At 42.6% G+C, this 19,060-nt stretch overlaps 1 protein-coding gene across 5 annotated transcripts in view; it reads right to left on the bottom strand.

Moving 5' to 3' along the window:
- KLHDC8B (kelch domain containing 8B) overlaps positions 1-19,060 on the bottom strand; it is a 71,744-nt gene that overhangs the window by 43,198 nt on the left and 9,486 nt on the right. For 2 of the 5 annotated variants that reach the window (XM_067463422.1, XM_067463421.1), the window contains exon 2: positions 12,100-12,187. The exons of 2 other annotated variants lie outside the window; for them this stretch is intronic. The gene's annotated coding sequence lies outside the window, so the exon portion shown is untranslated. Of the gene's footprint in view, positions 1-12,099; positions 12,188-14,671; positions 14,994-19,060 lie in introns of those variants that run through there. One more of the 5 variants, XM_067463423.1, reaches the window with a different exon arrangement.

Consider the following 19,060-nt stretch of genomic DNA (forward strand, 5'->3'; position numbering starts at 1 on the left):
TTTGGCTGCCTGGGCTTTAGTCTGCATTCAACATTCCCTGCACTAGCTTTACTCTCCCTATGTGATCAGGCAGAAATATGCAGCACATAAGGCCCACATGGTCTACCCCAGACCTTTCTCATCTAACATCTTTTTCCCGAGTTGCATCTATACTATAGAATTCAAGTTTGACATTGCAATAGCTCAATGCTATGGAATCAGGAGAGTTGTGATTTTGCAGAGTCTCTAGCCTTCCTTGTCAAACTACAACTCCCAGGATTCCATAGCAATGAGCCATGGCAGTTAAAGTAGTGTTAAACTTCATTAATTCAATGTACATGCATCTGTAGTTTCTAAAACTGCTTCTTGGCAGGGGGTTGGACTGGATGGTCCACAAGGTCTCTTCCAACTCTATGATTCTAAGTGGTTCCCTGTGAACCTTCTCAAAGGTGCCTAGTTTGTTTCTAGCTCTTTGCCAGACTAGTTGCAATTTTCATTGATTCAAGAATGAGCAGCCTTTCACTCAGGCATGGGCAAACTTCAGCCCTCCAGGTGTTTTGGACTTCAACTCCCACAATCCCTAACAGCCTACCGGGTGTTAGGGATTGTGGGAGTTTAAGTCCAAAACACCTGGAGGGCTGAAGTTTGCCCATGTCTGCTTTAGCTTCCATAAGAGTTCAACTCTCAGAAGACCTGGTCGATATGGCTAATTGTAAAGTATTACAGGACTTTTAAAGGCATCAGATTCTATCTGAACTTGGAGCTGAATAGGGTCAGCTCTGGTTAGTACTATGATGGGGGAACCACCAATGAATACCAGATGCCATAGACATATATCAGAGAAAGGTACTGTATTCCTTGACTTTTTTCATGCCAGGAGCAATTTGAGAAACTGCAAGTCATTTCTGGTGTGAGAGAATTGGCTGTCTGCAAGGATGTTGCCCAGAGGACGCCTGGATGTTTTACCATCCTGTGGGAGGCTTCTCTCATGTCACCGCATGAGAAGCTGGAGCTGACAGACGGGAGCTCACCCCGCTCCCCGGAGTCACACCTCTGACCTTTCTGTCAGCAGTCCTGCCAGAACAAAAGCTTAATCCATTGCATCACGGGGGCTCCTTGACTAAGAAAACCCTATGAAATTATTGGAGTGACCATAGTTCAAGGGGCAATCTGAATGTATTTACAAACAATGCAAACATGTGGAAGATCAAAGGTTCCTCGGCTATGTTCCATCCCTTTGCATACAAAATCATGATGGTTAAAGTCATGGTTATGTTACCTCTCTTGCTGAATGAGATTAAAAGTCTATGTGGTCTAATATTCTATTTACACAATGACCAACCAGTTGCCTGATTATTTACAAATGTACATAGTGAACTACCAATCAATATATATGAGTGTTGGACATACTAATACTTCTTCTGAAGTGCATGGGACAATAGAAACAAATGGGTTTAGGACTGGAGGACAATGCATTATAATTCTGCAACACTCCCAGTGACCTTAATAACATTAGCTTAGTCTCCCGCCTCCAGAAAAGCGACCCACAAGTGTCTGGAGGGCAAAACCACTGAGTGCCAAGATGGCCCTTGTCAAACAAATCGCAGGCACCCCAAGAGGAGCCAACAATCCTATCTGGTGTATCTGTACTTTGGCGGAGGAACAACAAATGGAGAGTGGGTAGAGAAACAGAGAGAGAGACTTAAGTAAATGTGAAAGGTGCCTGCTGGGATGTAAGTCAGCTTCAAAACACATTTTCTGCAAAATTACAGCACTGAAGAGGGTCACTAGAGGATAAGAAAGAGATTCCGGATGCAAAGATAATAAGAGCAAGAATGAGGAGGTTGTAGTGCATTGCCCAGAAGTATGTTGGCTACGACCCAGACCTGGGAAAATGTTGGTTTTGCAGGTTTGCAAGATGGAATTTCCCACCCACCTGGGGATATTGGGTCTGGCCCAACACATGTGATACGTGACCCTTTTGTGTATCCAAGTGTTAACCGGCACTCATTGCTTATCTCGGTAGCCAATCATTAGCGCTCAAAGGCAAGTGCAGAAGCAAAACACTACCGATCTTGCATTTAACAATAACACTATCTAACACGATTTTTGTCCCTGGGTTTGAAATGTCATTTCCTAATTGGTTCTATCATAAAAACATGGAAAAGGTGTATTAAACTGCAAAAACTTTGCTTTTTCAGGGCATCCTGCAGCACATTTTGCTATAGCTTTTCAATGGATATCTCACAGAATCTCAATCAATTCAACATAGACTGTGGCAACAACAAAAAAACAAAGTTTCTATGGTTTAACTTTCAAAGTAAATACCGCACAATTAAACAGGAAATAATACTTTCAAACCAGGAACAGAAAATGTTTCAAATTGTTGTTACATAGTGTAATATGCCTTGCAACCAAGTAAGGGGAAAGAAAAAACGCCATCTCCTGCAATTCAGAAATAACGCAATGAATACTAGGGCCACAGTGGTCCCAAAGCTATTTCTCCAAAAGTCCCCATGCCTACCACTGAAACTTTGGGTGCTTCCACACAGCCATATAACCCAGAATATCAAGGCAGAAAATCCCACAATATCTGCTTTGAACTGGAATATCTGAGTCCACACTGCCATATATTCCAATTCAAATATTCAGATAATGTGGGATTTTATTCAGCTGTGTGGAAGGGGCCTTAGGTATATCCAAACCCCTCCACAAATGTCAATCTGCATTAATTCTCTAGTGTAAATCCACCCCCTGACTTCTATTCCTAATAATTTTGAGAGGGTTATAATATACTACAACTTCCTAAACGCAAGGTAAAAGGGATTTTTTAAAAAACTTGTCAAAATAGAGCATGAAAATGCAGCTGATATACTTAAACAAACTTATTCGCTATATTTATTTTATAATGACATGAACTATATTTTCATGCTCTATTTTCACAATCAATTTCAAGGCAGTTTTGTGGCTCTGTGCTGGAAGAGTCTTAGCCACTCTACATAAACTGGAGTGCTGAACAAACGCAATTAGCCGTCCCTCCACATTTGCAGATTTGATTATTCATGGATTTGATTAATATGTTCTCTCTAGGAACCTCTAGGTATTCCAGGGGTGACTTCTGCCAAAAAGGGATCACAGGGTCATAACTGGAGAATGTCGAGATTTCTGGAGAGAACACCATTTCTAAAAATCTTAAGGTCATCCAAGGTGATTCTATGATCATGTAGACTAGAGGAAGTAAATCATAAGTCATCCTGAAGGACCTAGAAATGTCTAGATAGGTGGGATCTCAGGTCCAAAAAATTAGTGGGTATTTATTCACAATTTTTGCTTTCCCCCAAAAGTGGAGGAGTGAATGTAGTAACAAATTGTGAGCAATATCAATGCATGCACATGAACCTCTTATAGCAGGCATGGGAAAACTTCAGCCCTACAGATGTTATGGACATCAATTCCCACAATTCCCACCAGCTGGTAGGACTACTGAAACACTCTCTGTGTGGGGCTGCCTTTGAAGATAGTTCGGAAGCTTCAACTGCTCCAGAGATTAGCAGCCAGTTTACTAACTGGAGCACCGTTCTGGGAAAGCACCACTCCCATGCTACGGCAGCTCCATTGGCTGCTGGTCTGCTTCCAGCAGCTCTAAATGGCTCAGGTACAGGCTATTTGACAAATAGACACTTTTAGTATTATGAAGCGAGTAGATTAAGATTGGTTATAGAAGGAATGATAAAAAAGAGGAAGTAGTTTGGCTAAGAAAGACCAACTCAGACACTGCAGTCATCAGAGGAGGCCATGCTCTCGGTCCTACCTCGTCTCAAGCGTGGCTGGTGGGAACGAGAGAGGGGGCCTTCTCCGTGGTCAGCCCACCTCTGGAACTCCCGCCCAAAGGAACTAAAGATGGCCCCTTCCTCCTTGCCTTTAAGAAACAGCTGAAGACATACTTTTGCTCACTAGCTTAGGAGGAGGAGTAATAGGTAATGACATTGCTATTGTACCTCTGAGTAACATCCGTACCTGGGTTCTGTTTGCCCTGCTAGCTCAGTAGACATCTGGAGAAATGATCAAGGAACTCTGTTGACTCTGGGAAAGTGATGCTTCTTTTTGATGTTTTGTTTTATGAGGGTGTCCTTTTTTATTTCAATTATTATCTTATATATTTTACTAGTTATTCCCTTCAAATTTTCATGTTCCTCTACAACCCTTCCATTTTGTATTATTTGTTCAAATTGGTTAATCTTAAGGTAAAGGTAAAGGTAGTCCCCTGACATTAAGTCCAGTCATGTCTGACTCTGGGGTGTGGTGCTCATCTGCATTTCTAAGCCGAAGAGCCAGCGTTGTCCATACACACCTCCAAGGTCATGTGGCCGGCATGACTGCATGGAGCGGCATTACCTTCCCATTGGAGCGGTACCTATTGATCTACTCACATTTGCATGTTTTTGAACTGCTAGGTTGGCAGAAGCTAGGGCTGACAGAGGAAGCTCATGCCGCTCCCCGGAATCAAACCTGCGACCTTTCGATCAACAAGCTCAGCAGCTCAGTGCTTTAACCCACTGCGCCACCGGGGGCTCCTCTGGTTAATCTTACTTCCGTTTTTATTATTTCTTTCCAAATTTTTAAACCATTGTTCTAATTGTATACAATGGATCCATGTCAATTTTATTTCTCTAAATTCTTCCAAAATCTTTTCCTTCTTCATTCCAACCTTTATCCAATCCCTTTTTTGTCTAAATGTTTTTCCCTTAACTTTTTATCTATTACTTTTTAAAGATTTTTTGGAAATTTCTTTTCCATTACAATTGGGATTATTACTGAACCATGATAAAATTTAAAAAAATTATTTAAAAAAGGAGTCAACTCAGAGCTTTCCAAATTTTGTCACAACATGATGGTGTGTTGACTGAAGTGTGTTGGTGTATCATATGAACGGAATGAGAAATTACAAAAATCTTGGAAACGTATGTTATTATATTACAAATAATATATTATAAATATTATAAATGAAAGTTTTTCATGAGATATGTTGTGTCCCCATAGGTTTTGTAATTAACAACTTATATGTCCATATCTCTTATTATGGGTTGTTTTGCTCTGGTTTGCTAGTAAAAACTAAATTACTGTGTTGCAAAGTGCTGCATGTCTAAAAAGTGTGTCACCAACATGAAATGTTTGGAAAGCTCTGACTTAGCTGATCAATATATTAAGTAATTGGGTCTCAATCCCATTCTGTGACAGGAAGAAGAAACCAAGTGATGGGAGGGAGTAAGCCTTGGTTATGAAAGCTTCTACTTTCTTCCTAAAAGCTGCATTTTGACGTCAGGTTGCCAACCAGCCTCCATCCTGAGCTTTTAATAGCTGTTTAAACAAGATACGTAAGCAAAGTGTAATATTCATTTCCTACTGTAAAAGCTTCACTCACTGATCTGTATTCAGTTCTGGGCACCACAATTCAAGAAGGACAATTGACTATCTGTAACATGTCCATAGAAGGGAAACCAAAATTATCAAAGGTCTGGAAGCCAAGCCCTATGAGGAATGGCTGAAGGAACTTGGTAGATTTAGTTGCAGAAAACGAGGCTGAGTGGATTCATAATAGCAATGTTTACATATTATAAAAGGATGTCACATTGATGAGGTTTTTGTTTTTCATGCCAGAAGCTACTTGAGAAACTGCAAGTCACTTCTGGTGTGAGAGAATTGGCTATCTGCAAGAACATTGCCCAGGAGATGCCCGGATATTTTACCATCCTCATGTCCTGGCAATGAAAGCTGGGGAGGAAAGACAGGAGCTCACCCCATCTCATGGATTCAAACTGCTGACCTTCAGGTCAGCAGTTCAGCCAATGCAAGGGTTCAACCCATTGCACCACTGTGGCTTCTACTGATGAGGTGAAAGGTGTGTTTTCTGCTGCTCTGGAGTCAAGGACATGGAGCAATGAATTCAAATTGCAAAAAAAAAATAAAAAATCCACTTAAACATTGGGAAGAATTTCCTGACTGTAAGAACTGTTTGATAGTGGAAAATGCTATCTCAGAGAGTAGTGGAGTTTCCTTGGACCTCATCACACTAGAGAATGGATCCACTTTAAATCCGGTTTATGCTTCCTGCAGAATTCTGAGGTTTGTAGTTTAGTGAGGTGTTAAAAGCTCCTCCCTAAACTGCAAATCCCATAATTCTGCAGGAGGCAGCAACCGGATTTAAAGTGGATTCATTCTCTAGGGTGATGAGGACCTTTCTCTGGAGGTTTTTGAGCAGAGGCAGAATGGCCATCTGTCATGAGTGCTTTGATTGTATGTTCCTGCATGGTAGAACGTGGTTGGAATAAGACCCCTTCTACACTGTCTTGGAGCCCCCGGTGGCACAGTGGGTTAAAGCACTGAGCTGCTGAGCTTGTTGATCGAAAGGTCGCAGGTTCGATTCCGGGGAGCGGCGTGAGCTTCCGCTGTCAGCCCTAGCTTCTGCCAACCTAGCAGTTCGAAAACATGCAAATGTGAGTAGATCAATAGGTACCGCTCCGGCGGGAAGGTAAGGGCGCTCCATGCAGTCATGCTGGCCACATGACCTTGGAGGTGTCTACGGACAACGCTGGCTCTTCGGCTTAGAAATGGAGATGAGCACCACACCCCAGAGTCAGACATGACTGGACTTAATGTCAGGGGACTACCTTTACCTTTTACACTGTCTTATTGAGGCAAATCATCCACATTCTTTGCTTTGAACCGGATTATATGAGTCTACACTGCCATATAATCCAGTTCAAATCAGATAATCTGGATTTTATATGGTGGTGTATAAGGGGCCAGAGTGGTCCTTGTGGTCTCTTCCAATCTCTAGGAATCACAGACGCACAGCAGCTCCCCTCATTTCCCCACAAATGAGCTTGCCATCCTGCTTTTTGTACTCCATCTTCTCTGCCGCATCATTTTTGGCTGCCAATATCAACGGGGCTGAATCGGAGCCAGCTTTAAAGTCACCGCTCATTACATCATTGTGGAATGAGGAAAGAGAGCAGGCAAAGGGCATCCGCCTTTGGGACTGGGTATTTTATTTGCCTAGACCTCCTGCCCTGACTTTGATGCCCGCAGGGAGAGCCGGGCTCCTCTTCTCCTTTGCTCTGTGCCCCACCAGAAGTTTTTTAATTGGTGGCTGGCCCTCCAAGCATGAAACATCCCCTCCTGAAATTCTTGTCAGCTGGGAGAACTTCACAGCTCATTTATCTTCTTCCTCACAAAATTAGGCACTTTAGTAGTTTAATAGCTGAGAGCTGCATAATTTAGAAGCAGCAGGCATGAAATATTGATAACAAGTCCCCAGATCAGGAATAGCTGTTTGCTGTGCTGGAGGGAAGAGGGCTGGGCTTGGGGGAAAGCACTTCTCCCTATCTTCAGATCCCAAGGGAAGTGGAAATATGCTGGCTCCTGAGATTGGCAGGAAACATGGGAGCTTCACCTGTAGGCAAGGTAAAATTCCCAGGGCATAAGAACTGAAAAGTAATTTGCTGTATAATTCATTTGTGCAGAGAAGCAAGTACACAGTCCAAGCTCCAGACTCACAGGACCTGTATGGGGTATGATCTACCTGCACCAACAAAATATGTCCTGGGTTGTTGTAGGTTTTTTCGGGCTATATGGCCATGGTCTAGAGCAGTGTTTCTCAACCTGGGGGTCGGGACCCCTGGAGGGGTCACGAGGGGGTGTCAGAGGGGTCACCAATGACCATTAGTAAACACAGTGTTTTATGTTGGTCATGGGGGTCTTGTGTGTCAAGTTTGGCCCAATTCTATCGTTGGTGGGGTTCAGAATGCTCTTTGATTGTAGGTTAACTATAAATCCCAGCAACAACAACTCCCAAATGTCAAGGTCTATTTTATCCAAACTCCACCAGTGTTCACATCTGGGCATATTGAGCATTCACACCAAGTTTGGTCCAGATCCATCACTGTTTGAGTCCCCATGCTCTCTGGATGTAGGTGAACTACAACTCCCAAACTCAAGGTCAATGCCCACCAAACCCTTCCAATATTTTCTGTTGGTCATGGGAGTTCTGTGTGCCAATTCCATCATTGGTGGAGTTCAGAATGCTCTTTGATTGTAGGTGAACTATAAATCCCAGCAACTGCAACTCCCACATGACAAAATAAATCCCCTCCAACTCTACCAGTATTCAAATTTGGACGTATCAGGTATTTGTGCCAAATTTGGTCCAGTGAATGAAAATATATGCCTTTGTCTGTGTATTTGTGTTTCATTTGTGTTTCAAGGAATTGAATGTTTGTCTGTGTCTCTATATGCTGGAATCCTCTCTGAGTCTCCTTGGGGAGATAGGGTGGAATACAAACACAGTGTTATGTTGTTGTTGTTGTTGTTGTTGTTATTTGAAGCATAACAAGATGAGTCCACAGCAGACAAGATCACTCTGCTGGCTGTTGTATTGGATCACAGGTTGGACACTTCCCAAGTGTCTAGGACTGTGTCATAATAATGTGTGCATTATTATCACACAGTGTGATGTATCGGCGAATAATGCATGCAGATCCCAGTAAGGTGACCTTTTGCAGCTGGCGGATGGTAATTTTGTCAGCGCCAATTGTGTTTAAGTGCAGTTCAAGGTCTTTAGGCATTGCACCCAGTGTGCCGATCACCACTGGGACCACCTTTACTGGCCTGTGCTACAGTCTTTGCAGCTTGATCCTTAAATCCTCATATCGTGTCAGTTTTTCCAATTATTATTATTATTATTATTATTATTATTATTGCTTATTAAACTGTGAGTCCTGACACCAAATGGCTTAATATTGGGGTCCTGAATTTTTCTGGCAACAGCAAAAAGTTTTAGACATTTACACGTATCTGTTAGCAACAACATGCAGTATTTACATCAAATTATGCAGAAAATGCTTCAGCTATACTTCATAAAAAATCTGTTTAACACCCCTTGCAAATGTTGATTTATTATCTGAAATGTTTGATTTTAAAGCTATATTTTAATACTGATATACCTGGGCCAGTGCAAACATTTCTTAGATGGAAAGGGCTCACAATAGGAAAAGGTTTAAAAAGTCCTGCTCCATGTGAATCTAAAGTACGCTTTGGCCAAAAATTACTTGAATCTGACTGGAGGAAACAGCAAATTCCCAGAGAAGATACCTCTCTAGGAATTTTCTAGGTCCTCCAGTGAGACTATATAGTAATGCCTTAAATCAAGAAATAGTTTTCTAAGGCCTATGGAGATACATGCAATAATACCTCAGCAAGGAAGAGTACAAAAGTGGCAGGCTAAAACCTGGAACCTCAAGCCATGCCTGATACTGAATGAGTGACTCTCCTGGCACACAGAAGACTGGGTGACTTGGAAGGTGCTGAACAGACAGCGTTCTGGCACCACGAGATGCAGAGCCAACCTTAAGAAAGGGGGCCACAAAGTAGAGCCCACGACATGCGAGTGTGGAGAGGAGCAAACCACAGACCACCTACTATAATGCAGTCTGAGCCCTGCCACATATACAATGGAGAACCTTCTTGCATCAACACCAGAGGCACTCCAAGTGGCCAGCTACTGGTCAAAGGACATTTAGTTTCATGCCAAGTTTTAAAACTCTGTGTTTTTGTTTTTTAAATGGTTCACCTCTGATACGATAATAAATAGTAACTTTTGGCAAAACTCATTCATTTCAATAGCATTTGCTGTAGTATTTCTTCAGTTGTATGACCCATATAAACATATCCAAAAAATGGGGTGTGATTTAGACTCACTGGCATTATCTATCTATCTATCTATCTATCTATCTATTTACACACAAAGCCCCTTTTCTCTCGGTGGTACTGAAATTAATGTGCACTTTCCAATTGAAAACATACGGTATAATCCAGTTCTCTATTCCCACAGGGCAATATATTCTTTACAGACATAAGGAGTTTTTATTTTCCCCCTATATTTTATTTATTTAGGTAATTGATTTTCTCATAAACTGGGCTAACTCTCGCTCTTTAGTAGTATTTTAGTTTCTTTTTGAAAAAGCTCAACCTGAAATAGGAATGCAGGAAATAATTTGATTTCAAAGCCTCTCGAAATAGACTTGGAAGCATGTTTAATTCCTCATAAGTAATGAGAAATTATTGCTGGTGATACAGGGAGAATTTAATGATATGTAATGAAACATAATGATCATACCAGGCATTACTTTCAAAAGAAATGATGCTGTGTTGTTGTCATTCCCATGTGACATGTTATATATAGGTGGTGATGCTAATGTCACCAATGGTAAATATTATCTCTGTGCTCCAAAACTCAGTGGTCCCCAATGCTAACAGGTCTTTGAGGTCTTTCTCATAAGTACTAAGGCCACATCTACACTGTTATATAATTCAGTTTGTGAATCCGGGCACAATTCAAAGTGCTGGCTTTAGCCTTTAAAGCCTAAATGGTTCTGGCCCAGTTTACCTGTCTGAACTTGCTGACCAAAAGGTTGCAGGTTCAAATCTGGGGAGTGGCGTGAGCTCCCGCTGTTAGCCCCAGCTGACCTGAAGATTGGCAGTCTGAATCCATGGGAAGGGGTGAGCTCCTGCTATTAGCCCCAGCTTCTGCCAACCTAGCAGTCCAAAAACATGTAAATGTAAGTAGATCAATAGGTACCACTCTGGCAGGAACATAACGGCGCTCCATGCAGTCATGCCAGCCACATGACCTTAGAGGTGTCTATGGACAACGCCGGCTCTTTGGCTTAAAAATGGAGATGAGCACCAACCCCCAGACTGGACTTAATGTCAGGAGAAAACCATTACCTTTACCTATAATGTGATACAATATAATACTACTACTAATAATATGAAATTCTAATTATATATTTTACACTAGCTGTCCCCTGCCACACGTTGCTGTGGCCCAGTCTGGTGATCAGGGAAATAAAGTAATTAGAAAGTGTTGGTTTCTAATATGTTCTTTATGTTTGTGGATAAACAGTATTTCTTGCTGTTTCTTTGTCAGTGTTGATATAGAGATTGTCTGGTTTGCCTACTCTGGAGCATGCAGCATATCATTGTCCTTCTTTAGGGGTCCCTTTCAAATCTATGATACCATATCTGTCATATACATATGTGTGTGTGTATGTGTGAATCTTATCTATCTGTCTATATCTATGGCTGGATGGCTCTTTGTCAGGAGGGCGTTGATTACGTTTTTTTGCTCTGGTGAAGGGAGTTGGACTAGATGGCCTTAAGTATGGGGGCTCTATGTGGGAAGTTTGCCCCAGTTCTATCGTTGGTGGGGTTCAGAACACTCTTTGATTGTAGATGAACTATAAATCCCAGTAACTACAACTCCCAAATGTCAAGGTCTATTTCCCCCAAACTCCATCTGTGTTCATATTTGGGCATGTGGAATATTTGTGCCCAGTTTGGTCCAGATCCATCATTGTTTGAGTCCACAGGGCTCTCTGGATGTGGGTGAACTACAACTCCCAAACTCATGGTCAATGCCCACCAAACCCTTGTAGTATGTTCTGTTGGTCATGGAAGTCCTGTGTGCCACGTTTGGTTCAATTCCAGCATTGGTGGAGTTCAGAATGCTCTTTGATTGTGAGTAAACTATAAATAAATTTACATATTACTTGTAAGCTGCTCTGAGTCCCCCTCGGGGTGAGAAGGGCGGCATATAAATGTCATAAATAAATAAATAAATAAATGATGTCCACTGCTGAATCAGACTAAAGGCCAATAAGGCCCAGTATCCTTTTTTAACAGCAGCCTATCACTGGCTAATTCATGTGGCTCAAAGTGGGAAAGAAGATATTGAATGTATGTGTTGTCAAAGGCTGTCATGGCCGGAATCACTGGGTTGCTGTGAGTTTTCCAGGCTTCCAGGAGCATTCTTTCCTGACTTTTCACCCACATCTATGGCAGGCATCCTCAGAGGTTGTGAGGTTCTGAGGATGCCTGCCATAGATGTGGGTGAAACATCAGGAGAGAATGCTTCTGGAACATGGTCATACAGCCTGGAAAAACTCACAGCAACCCACCAATATTGAATTAGATGGAGCATTGCTACAGTCCTGCACGATTATTATTGCAAACTTTGCTAGCCAGGAATAAATAGGCAACCTCTAAATTAGAAGAACTCACCTGGATAATGGATGTAGCCTGGCTGGAAGAAACGTGTGTGCTTTGGACTCCCCTGAGAAAGACAACCGCAGGTCGAAATGACATTACCCTGTTTTTTAAAAAAACATAACTGTAGTCATAATTTATTAAATGTCATTTGGAAATGGGTATGTAGGGACTCAATTTCTGATTGTGGCGCAGAGAAGAAAGATCAGCCAATGCTTTGTATCAGTGAGCTGCAATGTCAGAGCCAGGGAATCTCAAGCCCAAGGGCCAAATCTGATTCTCTATTATTTCTTAGACAGTATTTATTAAAATATTTAAATCACATCCTATAGAATCATAGAGCTGGAAGGGACGTCAAGTACCATCCAGTCCAACCCCATTCTGCCATGCAGGAACACAATCAAAGCAAACCCAACAGATAGCCATTCAGCCACTGCTTAAAAGCCTCCAGAGAAGGAGACTCCACCACACTCCAAGGCAACGTATTCCACTGCCAAACAGCTCTTACAGTTGTCATAGAATAATTGAGTTGGAAGAGACCTCATGGGCCATCCAGCCCAACCTCCTGCAAAGAAGCAGGAAAATCACATTAAAGCACCCCCAACAGATGGCCATTCAGCCTCTGCTTAAAAGCCTACAAAGACAGAGCCTCCACTACTCTCCTGGACAGAGAGTTCCATTGCTGAACAGCTCTCACAGTCAGGAAGTTCTTCCTAATGTTTAGGTGGAATCTCCTTTCCTTATTGTTCCATGCCCTAGTCTCCAGGGCAGCAGAAACTAAGCTTGCTCCCTCCTCCCTATGACTTCCCCTCACATATTGGTTCATAGCCATCATGTCTCCTCTTCGCCTTCTCTTCTTCAGGCTAAACATGTGCAGCTCTTTAAGCCGCTCCTCATAGGGCTTGTTCTCCAGACCTTGATCATTTTAGTCGCCTTCCTCTGGGCATGTTCCAGCTTGTCAACATCTCCCTTCAGTTGCAGTGCCCAGAATTTGACACAATAGTCCAAAGATCTCAGGGCTAATTGTAATAAAATCAGATGGCCATATATGCTTCCCCACAGTGTCATTTGGACACTGAAAGAAACCCAGAGCTTTCACACTAAAGAAACAATTATATTTTAAGCTTTTAGGACGGTATCTCCAATGACTTGCGTTGGCCAACTATCTGCATGCCTCCCCTCCCCAATTCTAAAAGTTGGAAATGCCTCTCCAAGGCTTCGCTGTGGAGAGTAAGAGCTTTATGCTAAAAATATAGTGGTATTTTTGGTCCCATCTTTTTCCTTCAGCCTCATTAATCACTGGAGTCCCCACCAACTAAATTCTGTCTTATACCTAATGATCTCAGGGAAGGGTATAGTAAAGTCAAATGGATCAATTTAAATTGGTGAATAATAAGACTGCAAAGACATTAAACAATGGAACAAGTTCGAATGATGGGAAACCATGCACATGTAGGGATTTGTGTACCGAAAGATTTAGTAAACATGTTCTGATCCATGCATTCTGTCATCATTTAGATCAGTGGTTCTCAACCTTCCTAATGCCAAGACCCCTTAATACATTTCCTCATGTTGTGGTGACCCACACCAGAAAATTATTTTCATTGCCACTTCATAACTGTTATGAATTATAATGTAAATATCTGATAGGCAGGATGCATTTCCATTCACTGGACCATATGGAGATGAGCACCAACCCCCAGGGTCAGACACGACTGGACTTAATGTCAGGGGAAAACCTTTACCTACTAACCCGATACACCCAAATTTTAGTACGGGGGATGGGATGGGGGTTGGGGGAATTGATTTTGTCATTTGGGAGTTGTATTCACTGGAATTTATAGTTCACCTACAATCAAAGAGCATTCTGAACTCCACCAATGATGGAAATGAACCAAGCTTGGCACACAAAAGTCCCATGACCAAGAGAAAATACTGGAAGGTTTGGTGGGCATTGACCTTGAGTTTTGGAGTGGTAGTTCACCTACATCCAGAGAGCACTGTGGATTCAAACAATGATGGATCTGAACCAAATTTGGCATGGATAATCAATATGCCCAAATGTGAACACTGGTGAAGTTTGTGGAAAATAGGCCTTGACATTTGGGAATTGTAGTTGCTGGGATTTATAGTCAATCAAAGAGCATTCTGAACTCCACCAACAATAAAATTGGGCCAAACTTCCCACACAGAACCCCCCTGATCAACAGAAAATACTGAAAATACTCACTACCTCTGAGGATGCTTGCCATAGATGCAGGTGAAACGCCAGGAGAAAATGCCTCTAGAACATGGCCATATAGCCCGAAAAAACCTACAACAACCTAGAAATTTCTGTGTTTTCTGGTGGTCTTTGGAGACGCCTCTGACACCCCCTTGCGACCCTCCCAGAGGTCCCGACCCCCAGGTTGAGAAATGCTGATTTAGAAGAAAGTGCAGTCAGCTTTTCCTCATGTTAAGTTTATTTAGCTTTCCAAGATCTGGTCCCAAAGCAACAAAAGACACACATAACACGGCTGACCCTTTGCATGCTGAAATCTTGCAAGGCATACTTCCCACATTCTGTTTCTTCTTTGGTGTTGCCTACCTTGTTTGCAAGCGAGAGCACCTTTCAAGCAACTTGGCACAAGATATGCTGCACCTTGCATTTGGCAGCTTCCATCCCTGCAATACAGATGAGTGTGAAGCCTCCCTTCAGTCTTATCTATGGAGCTTCTTGCCGGGAGAAACAGCAACCTGGGACCACCTTGGATCATGCCCTCTGAGATGCCGGCTCCATCACATCAGGCTCACAAAAGCCACTGCGGAGCTACTTTCCCGGACGAAGGAACGGACCACATTGTCCCTGGATTGAATGCAGAGGCTTTTGACTGCATTGCTTAAGCATTGCTTACTCAGCAACCTCCAGCTCTGGCCACCCCTGCAGCTTGGCGCAAAAAGCCAAAGAATTTCAAAATTGTATATCTTTCGAGGGGGGGAAATCCCATTGCTACTCTCACAAGACGGGATGTGTGGGCGGCCCAAGCAACTAATTCTGTTGCTGGCACCTTAACCACCTCCTACCTCAAAAGAGAGACTTTGAGGATTCATTCTTAAGCTGGCAGAAAATTCCTTTTTTATTAACTTGAGCCCGATAAGCCCGAGCTGATTTTGAAGGATCACACTTTACGCGGCGTGTAAAGGAAGGATAGAGGGCTGCTGAGACAGAGACACAGGGAAAGGAACGAAATTCAGCAGTAATTATGCAAACTAAGTCCATATGTACGTCCTTCGCCTAATATATTCCGCTTCTGAGATTTAGGTTAGCAAATAGTGGAGGGTTTTAAGGCAAGAGAGAAAAAGGGAAAGCCAGAGAGAGAAAAGTAAAAAGAGCAGGAAAAAAGAACTAGGGAAAAGATACAGATTGGGAGATGCAGAAGGGAAAAGATTCACGAGGATTTTGGCGAATCTAATCCCTTCTTGACTCTCCTCCAAATTCACCTTCGAACCCTTGCCAGATATTGTCCATAGATGTCTAAGGTCCCATAAACACTGCCCTATAATGCAGTTTGAGGCTGCATTATATCTTCAGTGTATACCAGGCATCGGCAGACGTCGGCCCTCCAGGTGTTTTGGACTTCAACTCCTTTTGGCTGTTAGGAATTGTGGAAGTTGGAGTCCAAAACACATGCATGCCTGGTGCAGACTCATACAATTCAGTTATGATGTATTTTAATTATGCTGTGTCTCATCAGGAGTTGTAAGAATTGGCCAATAAATAAAATGATCATCATCATCATCCCTGCATTGAACTGCATTATATGAGTCCAAACTAAGCCTATAATGCAGCCTCAAACCGCACCATATGGAAGTACAGATGGGGCCTAAGTCACAGTTTACAACCATGAGAACTAGAAACCTGAAGATTTTTAAATGGCCAATTCTCTATTTATTCTAGTGAAAACTAACCTTTTTCTAACCCAGGCATGGGCAAACTTTGGCCCTTCAGGTGTTTTAGACTTCAACTCCCACAATTTCTAACAGCCAACCAGCTGTTAGGAATTGTGGGAATTGGAGTCCAAAACACCTGGAGGGCCGAAGTTTGCCCATGCCTGTTCTAACCTATATATGCTTGAAGCTCCTCCTTTATTCCAAGTACATATAGTAATGGCATAGATCAGATTTAAACCAACAATGTGATGCGGCAGCTAAAAAAGGCAATGAGATTTTGACCTGTATAAATAGGAATATAGTGTCTATTCAGGGAAGTCCTGCTACCCCTCTATTCTGCCTTGGTCAGACCACATCTGGAATACTGTGTCCAATTCGGGGCACCACAATTGAAGGGAGATGTTGACAAGCTAGAATGTGTCCAGAGGACCAAAATAATCCAGGGTCTGGAGAATAAGCCCTATGAGGAGTAGCTTCAAGAGCTGGGCATGTTTAGGCTGCAGAAGAGAAGGCTGAGAGGAGACATGACAGCCATGTATAAGTATGTGACAGGAAGTCAGAGGGGAGAGGGGGCAAGCTTGTTTTCTGCTGCCTTGGAGACTAGGACATGGAACAATGGCTTCAAACTACAAGAAAGGAGATTCCATCTGAACATTAGGAAGAACTTCCTGACTGTGAGAGCTGTTCAGCAGTGGAACTCTCTGCCCCAGAGAGTGGTGGAAGTTCCTTCTTTGGAGGCTTTTAAGCAGAGACTTGATGGCCATCTGTTGGGGGTGCTTTGAATGTGATTTTCCTGCTTCTTGGCAGGAGGTTGGATTGGATGGCCTACGAGGTCTCTTCCAACTCAATGATTCTATGATTCCTCAGTCACTCTCAACATGTGTTAAACTCATTTTCCTATTGTCCTGTGCCACAGTGGCTGGGGATGATGTGAGGTGGAGTACAAGAACATCTGTGAAGCACCTGAGTGGGAGTGAAAGCGGGAGAAGTTAACAAGAACAGCCCCACAACCGAGAAAGATTCCTACACATTGGTAACTCAAGGCATTTGAGGAACAGATCCAACAAGAAGAAAGAACTATAATTGTCGTCTCCACTGACCGACTCAGGGTGCATCTATACTGCATAACTGATGCAATTCCACACTATTTGAAACTGCTATGACCCAATGTGATGGAATCCTGGGATACAGAGTTTCATGGGGCACTAGCACTCTTTGGCAGAGAAGGCTAATGGGAGTTGTGTAACTGCAACTCCCATTACTCACAGCAGTTAAAGTGGGGTCAAACTGCAAAGTAGATCAGTGGTTCCCGACCTGTGGGTCCCCAGATGTTTTGACCTTGAACTCCCAGAAATCTTAACAGCTGGTAAACTGGCTGGGATTTCTGGGAGTTATAGACCAAAACACCTGGGGACCCACAGGTTGAGAACCACTGATGTAGATGGACCCTAAGGTACCAAGCAAACCAATGTCCACAGCTCGACAAGTCTGAGTTGGAAAAACAGGGATAGTGGAACATAGTTTTAAATTTTTCTGGAAATAGCACTTACTTGTTGCCAGGAAGAACACATTTATACCTGGCGTGTCTGCTCCCTAACTAGACAACAGCAACGAATCTGGTGCATTTGCCCACTATCTTCCAATTAGTCTGAGCAGCCCAACTTGATGACTCCCTCACATGGCTAAATCCACTCATTATCACAGTTCATGCTTTGTCATGTGCTATTATGTCAGCTTGGACTAATGGGAAGACTCTTCAGGTCTTGCAGACTTTAAGGTCAGGGCTTCTTTGACTGCATCAACCCACATGTGCTGCAAAATGAACACTCCTCTATAGTGGTCTGAGCACTAAACGTTGCCATTGGGGGCCAGTGTTGCACCCCAGACCAGGAAATACTTGTGACCACAGCACCACACGAGTCCAAAATATAAGCAAACAATTTATTGTAAAAAAAAAAACACATTAAAATATATGAAAATACCAGGAATAAAGAAAGAATGTGTACAATCCAAAAAGGTTTAGCAATAAGTGATAATCCAGCAGGTATCCAAATGTCTCAAACAGATTCAAAGGCAATACAGTCCAGGAATAGCCAAAAACCACAAGGACAGCTTAAGTCCACAAGCAAAGGTATACATATTAAAAGTCTGAACATGAATACAAAAAATGGGAACATAGAACCTTCCAGAATACTTGAATCCAAAACCAAGGCTTGTTTGAAACAAGAACCAACAAAAGATTTGCCCAGGCACTAACAAGCCACACCTAAAAACTGTCAGGCCATCAAATGCTAATCAAGGTAGCCAATTGAAACATTCACACCAATTGAAACATTCACACTTTCTCCCACTCTGGACATTCCACAGATATACAAACCCAAATTTCCTGGTGTCCAACAGACCTCACAAACTCTGAAGATGCCTGCCATAGATGCACGCAAAATGTCAGGAGAGAATGCTTCTGGAACATGGCCATGCAGCCCGAAAAACCTACAACAACCCAAGAACCAGAGAACTCAGGCCTAGCTTCTCACCTGAATGCTACATTGCCTGAACTAACACTTAGGTAAACAACTTGCTAATTAATAGCTACCCATGAAAGCATTCCCTTTCTCATGAATTCTTCTCACAACTTTCCCACATAATCTCTCTGACCTACGATACCTATTTTCCACTCTGATTTGTAAATGAAGACCTTTGTTGATCTCCATATCTCCATGTGTTTTTTCCCTGGGAGCCTCCTGTCTCACTTAGTTCCTTACCTGACTTCTTATCTAATGTTGCAGTTTCTGGCTCCACTGACTGACCTTGAAACCCTGCATTTTCTGAGTCAGATTTCTCACAGAGAGAAGCATCATTCCCTGACTTGAATCTTAATCACTTCGTACCCCAGGAAATCCCAGAGGCAATTTCACAATCCTCTCTAAAACATCAGTGAACCCATCAGCCTTAGGAGCCTCAGGCTGATCTACAAAACACTGGGTGATTGCGAGTGAGTCACACTCTCTTTGGGTGTATCTACACTAGAGAATTAATGCAGCTTGAC

This window comes from Anolis sagrei, chromosome 2 (assembly GCF_037176765.1).
Source record: "Anolis sagrei isolate rAnoSag1 chromosome 2, rAnoSag1.mat, whole genome shotgun sequence".
NCBI classification, from domain to species: Eukaryota; Metazoa; Chordata; class Lepidosauria; order Squamata; family Dactyloidae; genus Anolis; species Anolis sagrei.